Here is a 12,500-nt window from a genome sequence, read left to right as displayed (position 1 = left end):
TATATATATATATATATATATATATATATTATATATATAAATATATATATATATATATATATATATATATATATATATATATATATATATATATATATATATATATATATATATATATATATATACATGCATACATATATATATATATATATATATATATATATATAAACAAAATTCACTTCTTAATCTTATCTATCAAAATATATTTTCAAAGCAAAAATGGATGGAAATAATTACTAAGTACATTCAAATATGTTAATTTTAAATTCAATATCAAATCCATTCCCCACGATCCCGGGTTATTATTAATTTTACTTGCTAATCTATAACCCTAGTTGGAAAAGCAGGTGCTATAAGCCCACTGGATCCAACAGGGTAAATAACCCAGTGAGGAACAAAACAAGGAAAAAATAAAATATTTTAAGAACAGGAACATTAAAATTAATATTTCCTATATAAACTATAATAACTTTAACAAAAAAAGAGGAAGAAAAATTAGTTAGAATAGTGTGCCCGAGTGTACCCTGAAGCAAGAGAACTCTAACCCAAGACAGTGGAAGACCCTGGTGCAGAGGCTATTGCACTGCCCAAGACTAGAGAACAATGGTTTGATTTTGGAGTGTCCGCCTAGAAGAGCTGCTCACCATAGATAAAGAGTCTCTTCTACCCTTTCCAAGAGGGAAGTAGCCACTGAACAAATACAGTGCTGTACTTAACCCCTTAGGTGAAGCAGAATTGTTAGGTAATCTCAGTGTTGTCAGGTGTATGAGGAGAGAGAAGAATCTGTAAAGAATAAGCCTGACTATTCGGTGAATGTGTAGGCAAAGGGAAAGTAAACCGTAGCCAGAGAGAAGGATCTAATATAGTACTGTCTGGCCAGTCAAAAGACCCCATAACTCTCTAACCGTAGTATCTCAACGATGGCTGGTGCCGTGTCGACCCTACTACTTCTGCCTAATATGATATTTGAAGAAAAGAAAATGTTATTAATGACTGGAAAAGGACATTCTCTTTGACCTTCATACAAAGGAGCTATAATCGACGTTTTATCTTTCAATTTGTTATTCTTTTTCTTGGTTATTCTTTTTTCCATTCTAGTTCATAAGATGTATTCATGGAATGTTAATGAAAGAGGGAAAATAATGTATTACCTATAAAAAATACGAATGGTTGAACCTTAGATTAATTTCATCTTCTGTTTGGATGGAGTCGGGACCTCAGTACAATCAAAATGCAGCTAACACCCTTATGTAAAGGTTTGAAGCAATTTCCTTTAATTTTTTTTCTCTTTATTTTAGTCATGCAAAGCTAAGATTTGACCAACTATTTTTATCTTGACAGAAGTGCATACATTTCTTGGGAATAATATTTTTCTTTATACTTTATATACAAAATATGCTGCAAAACCATATGAATACACAAATAAAAAATTTTTTTTGATAAGTAATTTCAGAGCATTAATGTCATTAAAGAGAAACCAATTATTATTCCACTAATATTCACAATTTAGATGGCTTAAGGAAACTCTACAATACTTCTTAATATGTTGCAAAAGAAAACTTTTGTCCTTAGGATAAAATCATCATGCTCAAGGAAAACCCCAAAATTGTATCTGTGTAAAGCAAACTTAAGCCTCTGCGATTATATTATTAGCTATTACTTAGCGTTTCATAACCAGCCAGGTTAAAGAAACAGCAGAGATGGTTAGGATCTCTTGACATTCTCTAAACTCTAGAGGCTAGTGTTTCAAATTTTCATAAATTAATAGAGAAACTACCCGTGAACAGTAATCTGGGAAAAATCTAAAAAAAAAAAAAAATAAATGCAAAATTATATACCATTACAAAACGCCCTCAGCCATCTTGATGACACCACCTTCTTGTAAATACTGTACCAACCGTGTCTCAGACGATCGTACATAGTAACGACATTTCTTTTGTTTTGTATATATTATCCTTTGTATCTTCGCTCTCCCCTCGCACTGACAGGGACCTGAATAAACATGTCTGTTTTTCTTACCGGTAACTGTTAACAGAAACGGTTGTCGGTTGAACATGAAATTGCCTGTTATGTTTTATGCCCTTCTTGCCCGGACTTGATGTATATATAAGCTGGTATTCTGTAATAAAGTTACTCGATTGCTTTCATCCTGCCTTCTTAGTCACAGCCTCTCTCGGCCCGTCACAATACCAACTGTGAATTTGGTTCTAGTATCTTTACAAAATACCTCTAATATCTGAGGGTGTCCATCACAGAAGGGGCCGTCGAAGTCTTCCTTCCCCAACACCACCCAACTCACAACACTTAGATTTTGGTCCGTAGCAGGAAATTAACGGATTTTGAGCGAAGCGAAAAATCTATTTTTGGGTGAGATAGCCATGTCGTCCTGATGGAAGGTTCCTAATAGTAGCTTCCTATAGTGATATTCCCAGAGAATTTACCTTTATGTCTCCAGAATTCTAACTCCTGGCACGAATATCCTTAAAATTTCTCTCAAGGATATCGCATAATATCAGGGGACATATTCTTGACACGCCTCATAGCAATCTTCACCCCGAATAGCGTTTACGCTTCGAGGGGTAAAGGCAAAATTAGAAGGGGAGCCGTATCAAGGTTACCCTACCTCCCATACTACTAATGAGAATCAAGATGGTACCATATCCAAGATGGCGGACATTCCTTGTAGCGTTGAGCATGGTGCTAAAGATATAGTAGATTCGGGAGACATTCTGCGAAGACCTTTTCTATAGAAAAGGAGGGTGGGTCCATCAGGACGACATGGCTATCTCACCCAAAAATAGATGGGCTCAAGCCATGTCGTACTGATGGAAGCTTACCAGAGCATTACTGTATCTGTGGATTTTCATCATTGCCTTAACCTTGGGACAATATTTTTATGGTCACCTGGACCATATGAGACAAATGATGTTACCATTATCCGTCATTATCACTAATCATAAACAATGTTAGTGCTTCCTGCCCCCTACAGGGAAGAGTCGTTCTAGACGGTAGAAAAGGGGCCTCAAGATTAGCATATATTGTATGAATAGACATAAGTATTCACTGGATATACAAACGGTCTCACGGTTTGTATATATTGTCGGAACAATATCAGTGTCCATTATATCCATTGTTTGTAAGCATACAATAATATTAGGTTTACTTACATGAGTAAGTCAAAGAACTCTGGCATCTTAAATATGCAAATTGCTGGGCGAATTAGGACGCAATTACATTCTAATAGACATTTATTTCTAATAAATGACTAAATGAAATAACAAGTGAAATGAATGTAACATGATAAAGGAATTATACATGCAACGTATACAAAAATTATTTTCCCTTTTGAAAGGGAAGAAATGATGAGTGCCACTCTAAGACTGAAGAAAATTTTTTTAATAAATTTTCCCTTTATAATTTCTGAAAATGTTGTATCCTATCAACACTGTGTACTACGTACACACGGCACAAGTGTTATCTGTATAATTCCACACCTGAGATTTTGAATAGATTTAGTGTCACCATGGTAACACTCATTTAAAGGGTATCACACCAGAAGTGTTGATACCTTTTCCCTTTAATTGATAGTCCCAATCAAATAACTGTTCATCGCAGTAATTAGACGACAGGTTTTAATACACTACCTGCCGTCACCACATAATGCTTCAGTTCGTGGACCTACTTAGCATAGTGTTTGTAGAACACTCTGGATGATTTCCATCCAGTATATGAGCGAACATGCTCAAAGTCCATATACTGAAAAAAGATCAGTGATGAAGCAATTCCTCTCGGATCATGACCTGCGGGTGTACTATCAAGATCTGCTCTGCGAATAAAGTAGGTGAGCTTCGCCCTCAATTGTTTTAGGGATAAGTTTGATCCAGAGGTTTCTCCTTTAAAGAGCTGTCCTCCCCTGAAGTCTGAAATTCTACGAAGATAGATCTTTAGACACTATACAGGGCATAGAGAGACATCTTCCTTTAGAGGGCAGATTCTCCAGGGACCCCACCTCTTATTGGGTAGCTTGTTCTTAACGAGAAAGGTTGGATCAGGAAAGAGATTCAGTTCTTCCGCTTCTGTGAACTGAATGTGGCCCTCATTTCTAGATAGGGCTACTATTTCACTAACTCTATCCCCAAAGGCTATAGCGAACAGAAAAATAACCTTTTGGGTTAGATCCTTGAGGGAACAATCTTCATTGTTCACAGATGAGGCATAATGTAGGACCTTGTCCAAAGACCATAAGATGGGCTTTGGAGGTGCTGCAGGCTTAAGCCTTGCGCATGCCTTTGGAATCTTATTAAAGATTTCATTCGCCAGATCCACTTGAAAGGCATATAGAAGAGGTCTAGTAAAGGCTGACTTGCACGTAGTTATCGTGTTGGCTACCAGACCTTGATTATGAAGGTGGACAAAGAAGGACAGACAGAAGTTCATTGAAATTTCTTTCGGTCCTTTTGCTTTTACAAAAGCAACCCACTTTTTTCCAAGATGACTCATATTGTCTTCTAGTTGACTTAGACTTGTATTCTTCTACGAATTCTATATTGCTTTATGAGATCCGAAATCTTTTCCTAACTGCTAGGGCAAGAAAATCATGAAATGAAGGGTTTGGGCTCTCTGTGATAAATCGAAGGCAATTAACTTCTGAGCCCTCTGAGATAGTACTGGGTTCAGTACTAGGGTCAGCCTCAGCCTCAATTCCTTCACTAAAGGGAACCAGTTGCTCTTGGGCTACTTGGATCTCAGCATGTTGAGGACCCTCAGCAGGAAATTGGATGGGATGAACAGGAATTCTTGAGTCCATCCCTTCCATACTAGATACATGGTGTCTGTTATCTCCTCTAGAGGATCCTCGTATGGGGCTAAATATCGAGGTAGTTTCTTGATGACGCTCGTCACGAAGAGGTCGATCTGCAGCTTGGGGACTTGTTCCCATCTGGGAGAGATTAGGTCTGCGTCTGTGGACCATTCTAACTCTACCGGCTTGAGCTCGAGTACAGCATCCGCTGTCACATTGCGGATTGATTGTACATGAACTGCTGATAGGTGCCATCCTTTTAGGCAAGGGATGGCTAACTCACCTAAACTATATGAGACGCTCTCTAGCCTTGTCGGTTCCGACGTCTCATTATCGCTTCGATGTCTCAGATCAGCCTAAGGAGGTCTGATCTGTGTGGAGAGTTTCCCCAACCACGACAGGACTAACATGGCCTTGGATAGAAATGTCCGAGTCCCTTGGATTTTCCTGTGATGGGAGTGAACACCCCATTCTTCCGACTAGGCATCCAGTCGGATGATCTTCAATAGTCGAGGTAGTCGCAAGGGCACGGTTTTCAATAGGCTTTTAGCCTTTGACCATTGTTAGGGAAGCGATTAGGGAAACACCGATATCGGTCCTTTTAGATCTCTTGGAGCGTTTGATGTGTATCTTCTCCAGACTCTTAACGCATCTTTCAGCTGTGCTCTTAGCATTGGGTCTGTCACTATTGCAAACTGGAGAGAGTTCAGAACTATTCCCTGTTAGCGTCTTGGAATCCTGACTGATTACCATAATCTCTTGACCGACCCTGTGATCTCCTTTTACATCCCTAAGGGAAAGGAGAGCCGGTGTGACCTCAGGTTTCGATGGTTTTTTAATCATTGAAGCCTTTGAGCTGGAGAGAATCGAGACTTCTTGAAGCTGATTTTGCATCCCCAATCTTCCAGGAGCCGGATCACTTCCTTGGATGCTCATAGACCAGCCACTTCAGGTGCTGCCCATACCAGCCTTTCTAGGCTTGGTTTTTGCGTGACTGTGTCCGCCAATTCCGTGAAGATACTAAGGACTGTGTTTAGTCTGACAAGTATCTTTCCTAGGACATACGTTATCCTCTGTAACTTGAATCCTTGGTAGGAGGAAAGGGGGCGACTGACTGGAAGCTGCCAATAGGCATCTTTCAGGTCTGACAAGACTGTGAACACCCCTTTTCGAAATAGGGTCCTTATGTTCTGAAGGATTAACAATCTGAACTTGCTGTTTTATTTGAACTTGTTGAGTGGCAACAAGTCCAGAATGACTCTGAGTTTTTTTGAATCCTTCTTGTGAACACCAAACAGCCTTCTCTGGAATTCGATGGACTATACTTTCCTTACCACCTGTATGCTCTAGAGCTCTAAGGTATACTCTTTTAGGACGGGGTTGGAGTGCAGGAAGAGTTGAGGAAATGATGGTGGAGGCGCGTCTATTTTCCATCCTAGTCCCATCTTGATTAGGCTTTGGACACAAGGATCGAAGGTCCAGCTATCCTGAAGGAACCTCCCTCCTACCAGAAGCATCTCTTTGCTTTGACTGATCAGAAGGTTTACCTCTTCGACAACCTGCCCGTGGCACCGCGGTCATCGAAACTGTGGGATGTTGTTAAACAGCCCGAGGAAAATTTCTAGACTTTTCCGTCTTCCTTTTAGGTTGGGGACCCACATCCGTGGAAGAACTTCTCTTTGAATAGATGCCCCACTTCTAGAGAAGTCCCATATTATCCGTGGTGGCTTTCTTAATCACCTCTCTGACTACCTCGTTTGGAAAGAGGTCTCTACCCCAGATGTTGGAAGATATCAGCTTCCTGGTTTCATGTTTCACTGTTGCGGCAGCGAACACAAACTCCCTACAGGCTCTCCTAGCCTTCATAAAGGCATAAAGGTCTTTTACTAAGGTGGCCATATGCATTTTGGCCAAGACCCTGAGCATGTCTGGGGTACTTTGATGGGCTGAACACAACTCTATGCAGTTCTGTAGGGATAGGGAGGCTGCAAGTTTCTCCTTTGTCTCTTGTTCCTTGCCCAAAAGAAACTCAGAAAGTTTAGGGAGATCCTCGCTAAACTGACGTCCAGCGACATCCGCGTCTAATTTCCCTACCGAAAAGGTTAAGTGGACTTCCTTCCAATCCTTCTCCAGCATGGGAAAGGCTGGTGACAGAGGCTTGCACTCCTCAAGTGCAGGACATGGTTTGCCTGCCTCCACTGCATTGGCAACAGATTTAAATGTCTTCCACATAAAGGGGAATGATATTGAAGCAGGAGCTAGAAAGGTAGGGTGTCTGTTACTTAGTGTGAACACTTTCGACACTGAGTAACTCGCCTTTCTGTGCCTTATCATAGTCGAGAATCATGACCTCCTTCGGTTCCGTTTCTTTTCCTGATGTTAGGGAAAGCGTTCAAGCTTGGCCAAAACTGGATTTCATCTAAAGGAACAGCACCCATCTTCTCCGAGATGTAGAGTTTACCGTCTAAAATCGGCATAAGCTCCGCATACCTCCAGGGATTGGTTTTGGAACATGTCGGAAGGTCTTGGTCTCTGGGCCGTTTGTATGACCCTTGGGGAGCGACAAGTGGAGCTTCACAGAGCTCTATCTGGAATTTCGCTTCCTCCTTTTCGCCTTGTATGAAAAAGTTTTCCATTAGACCCTTTATATGGGCCAGTAACTGATCCATTTTGTCTAATAGAGGGGTAGAAGGTGAAGATGTCGAGGTCGACGGCTCTAGAGTCGGCACAGACGGAAACAATTCCGACACGACATTGTCCACCTCTTCCCTTCGGGGCTTCCCGCCCTCCGTCCCAAAGGCTATCTGGACGCCGGGAGGTGCGATCCGTGCCTGGGGTACCACTATTTCCCTATTTGCTTTCGGGAATAGTAAGCTACGCATCCTATCATTAGGTAGGTATGGTCCCGGAGAGATCTTCTGGAACCCTCTTACCCAATTGCGTAGTTTCACACGAGCTGCATCCCCAGACTTCATTGACTTTGAATTATCAAAACCCCCGGACACTAACATCCGACATATATTGCAAACTTAGGGGTTCCAATAATGCAGGGATTCGGAAATAATATTGCAGGGGGCATGAAACCTGCATGTATTATGACCGTAAAAGTACTTACTCTTAATATTGCAGAAGGTTGCAACACATGTCATCTGGGGTTCCTCCTGTAAAGAAATGAAAGCAGAATGAGTAAACAATTGATTATCTCACTGATAAGCAATATGTTAAAGTCATCTTTTAACTTAAATTGCTTAGGATAGTAAGCGAGAAAGGGATAGGGAGAGACACATACTTGTGTATCCCTTGCAAGCAAATGCTGTTACCTCCCCTCAGTATTAACTATAAAGAGATTCCTTTATCAAGGCAACTCTAACGAAAGGGTTCTAACCCCTAGGGGTAGAAAAAGTGCACAATGCCACTGCCCCTTTTAATTATTTAACACTGTAGGGTAACGATGACTGATGTCTAATCAGAGTATTGAAGGAATTCTATTCTTTCAATATAGGAACCGTCTCAGCAGAAGTCTGCACAAGGGTACCCAAGATATGTTAGAAATTAACTATTGTATAATCATACTATAGTTTTCTGTTTGCAGTATATACTATATTGCAAAATACCGACTAGTGTATAATTATACATTGAAGTTCAGCGAGCGTGCTGCCATTATGGCTAGCATCTGACGGCACGGTCCAACTGGCATGACGCCGACTGGACTAGGAAATATAAAAGACATATATTTGTGTATCCTACCCAGCCCATTTGCTGGGGCCTTCCCTTCAAATATTAAAAACATAGAGTTTCCTGATCAGGAAAACTCAAGGATAAGGGTTCTAACCTTTAAGGATAGAAAGTGAACTACCACCGGCCCTTTAATTTATTCAATATTGCAAGGTAAAACGTAAACTGATTTCTAATCAGAATATTGAAGAGATTCTATTCCTTCAATATAGGATTGGTCTCAGCAAGCACCTGAGCAAGGATACCCAAGATATATTAAAAGATAACTACTAGTATAATATATACAATATATTTCTATCTGCTGTATATCCTATACTGCAAATATACTGACTACTGTATAAAAATAGCCTGGCCAGCATGCTAGCTAAAAGAGAAAGAGACAGCATGGAGTGAAGGACTGCCTTATTACTGTGTATGTATGCACTAATTAAGGATGTAAATATCTAATTTACTGCCTTTATCCAGAAAAAAAGTTCAAATGGAGGGGGATAATGTATCATTCAGGCTTCCATCCAGCCACCAGTACCATCGCCGGCAAGGTCCGGCCGGCACATGGCCGGCAGGCTAGCACCCGGAAGCACTGGTACAGTCGGCATACCGCCGGCTGAGTCAGCACCTGTCTGTGCCAGTCCAGCCGACATACAGCCGGCCAGTCTAGTACCCCGGCAAGAGCACTAGTGGCCGGCAGTCCAAGGGGGACTGAATAACCTTGGTGACAGAAGAGACTTCCCACCAACAGCCATCATGGCTGCCGGCAGCCACCAGCCGCCGGCAGATGACATGGCTGCCAGCAGCCTGCATAGCCGCCGGCAGTTGTAGTAAACATGGCCGCCGGCAGCCAACATAGCCCCCGGCAGTCATCGTGGTCGCCAGCAGCCGGCAGTCGTCGTGGTCGCCAGCAGCCGGCAGTCGTCGTGGTCGCCAGCAGCCGGCATAGCCGCCAGCAGCCGTCATAGCTGCCGGCAGTTGTCCTAGCCGCCAGCAGCCGGCATGGCCGCCTGCTGCTATCATGGCCGCCAGCCAACAACATGGCCGCTGGCATAGCCGCAGGCAGACAGACAACAGCTGTTGAATAGGAGTCCGGCCGGCCACACAACCCACCGGCAATCGGTGAGATTGCAGGACGATGGCTGAAAGAGATACGATGGCTAGGCCATCACTAAAGGCCAGAGGGGGAGGGAAAAGGGTCCTGTATGAGGTGTGGAAGGAGCCGGCAAGGTTGCCGGTCCTACACACCGATAAGAAACTCTGTTTCAGTATCGGCGCCATCCTAGGCAGCAGAAAAATATCTATTCTCCAACCTAGGGTCAGCCAATACAGTTAAGGGGACGGCGGCAGTGCCGCCTCCTCTCAACAATGGAGAAACAGAATTCCAGTGCCAGTGCCATCCTAGGCAGCAGAAGAATGCCTATTCTTCAGCCTAGGGTCTGCGAGCACAGACCTTGTCTTCTAGACCTCAGGGAGAAGGTGACGGCATCATACAACCACTTCAAGTGCGGCCTAGGGAGGGCTAGCCTCCTATGGCGGCAGCCTAGCCGGCAAGGGAATGACTATTCACCCTGCCAGCCGGCTGCCGGCACAAGACTAAATACTCTTAGGTTCTGACCGAATCCCAAAACCTGCTATCTGCGGCTAAGGGAAGGGACAGAAAACCCTAGGCTAGTCATGCCTGAATGAAAACTCGAGCCACGACCCACTAGGGTTTTAGCCTAAGGCTACACTCAGATGGAAGGAGGGATTACCCCTAAATCTCCATTGGAGACGAGTATCGGTTTATATAATAATTCTAGGAGATATCTATCTCCGCCTGAACTGATAAAACAATACACGAAGGTAACCGGGGAAATGTCTGAAAGTATACTATATCGCTTAGGTTAGGTTACCTAGGCAAGAAGAGATCTCGGTTACCTAAATCACTGAAACTCTAACTTATACTATCGACATAGAAAAGGGAAAATTATGCATATTATAAATATCTTTACAAGTATAAATTGCCTAAATAGCTTTCATAATTAATCAATTAATGCTATTTCAATCAGGAATGTCGTTCTACTAACTAAATAACACATGCCTACCGAACGACAGCACCCATGGCGCCTCCGGTAACAGGCCTAGCTCCCAAGCACAATAAATTACTCTAATTTCACTGTGAAACAGGAGCTAAAATATATACATTGTAAAGAATCAATACTCAACTTTCCAGAGGTGAAAGAAGCTGGAGATTGCATAATAATCCTCGCAGAATTGATCGAAAAAGTTAGATCAACAGGGAACACCACCATGCGAATTCGCTACAAAATTAGGAGTGTCCGCCATCTTGGATATGGTGCCATCTTGATACTCAATAGTAGTATGGGAGGTAGGGTAACCTTGATATGGCTCCCCTTCTAATTTTGCCACTTTACCCCTCGAAGAGTAAACGCTATTCGGGGTGAAGATTGCTATGTGGCGTGTCAAGAATACGTCCCCTGATATCATGCGATATCCTTGAGAGAAATTTTAAGGATATTTGCGCCAGGAGTTAGAATTCTGGAGACCTAAAGGTAAATTCTCTGGGAATATTACTGTAGTACATATATCCCTTAAGAAGCTACTGTTAGGAACCTTCCATCAGGACGACATGGCTTGAGCCCAAAAAATCTCAATACAAGCCAGCAAAATCCACCGAGTTGAAGGTCATCACAGAAATTCGTCAATTATGAATCTCAAATTAGATCTTCCCAAGCTTAATTATCATATCTGCATACTGTAGGCGGCTGTATAGCTTTCATATTTCAGTCTCGGCAAAAGTAGTCGGTTACCGAACCTCAAGCTTTGAAACTTGAAAAAAGTATACATTGGCAACGACATTTCATGGTTAAAAATGTTTGCAGGATATTTCTAGCGTGAATTTGTGCTTCCATGGACATGCGCATGTCATGTGTGATCGTCTGTTGGGAAAAAAAAGGCGAATTACGTGAATTGTGAGGTTATTAAGGGAAATAATTTTTTTTCCTTCTGCTCTAAATTATATAATAGCACAATCTGGGAGGAAGAGCTATGACCATATCAATTGCAAAGGGATTTTCCGAGTAGTAATCAGAAGAAACATGGGATATCAAAAAGCCAAACTTTATTTTATTAAATGATCGCAAACGGAAAAGTAAAATGACAAAACTAAGGACCTGGCAATTATATATTAAACAAGACATGAGTATATATATATATATATATATATATATATATATATATATATATATATATATATATATATATATATATATATATATATCAAACAAGACATGAGTATATATATATATATATATATATATATATATATATATATATATATATATATATATATATATATATTTATATATATATATATATATATATATATATATATATATATATATCATCATCAGCCGTTACTAGTCCATTGCAGAACAAAGACCTCAGACATGTCCTTCCACTTCATGGTTTTTCTGTGCCAGTCCACGGCTGCAAACTTTCTCTTTTAATCAATCCACTGTCTTCTCTTCCTTCCTTAGCTGCTTTCACAATATCTAGTGATCCATTATGTTATTCTGACAGCTAGTCCATAACTCTTATTTATTGTCTATCTGCATTTTCTTTGAACATTATCCTAGTTTCTCTCATATTCATTTTCAGTCCTACATTTCTACTATCTCTATTTAAAGTTTTTTTCCATCTTTTGTCATACCTCCCATGACTCAATAAACAGAAATGACATCTGCAAATCATAAGTTGTTGAGGTATTTCCCATTAATATTGATATCAACAATAATTCCTACATATATCCAATCTTTGATTTAAAAGAGATAGGGTCTCTCAAGTGCTCCAGCATAAGATTTTTCTATTCTTTGTTTTTTAAAGGCTTTCAGTATTGCTGATGTTTTGACAGAATCCAAACCTTTTAAACATTCTATAAATGCCATACACAGTAGTTTGTCATATTCTGTTC

At 41.0% G+C, this 12,500-nt stretch overlaps 1 protein-coding gene across 1 annotated transcript in view; it reads right to left on the bottom strand.

Moving 5' to 3' along the window:
• LOC137622904 (nephrin-like) overlaps positions 1 to 12,500 on the bottom strand; it is an 838,006-nt gene that overhangs the window by 525,254 nt on the left and 300,252 nt on the right. The window lies entirely within an intron of this gene.

The sequence above is a fragment of the Palaemon carinicauda genome, chromosome 30, assembly GCF_036898095.1.
Source record: "Palaemon carinicauda isolate YSFRI2023 chromosome 30, ASM3689809v2, whole genome shotgun sequence".
In the NCBI taxonomy this organism is placed as follows: domain Eukaryota; kingdom Metazoa; phylum Arthropoda; class Malacostraca; order Decapoda; family Palaemonidae; genus Palaemon; species Palaemon carinicauda.
This window is presented reverse-complemented; position numbering and strand designations above follow the sequence as displayed.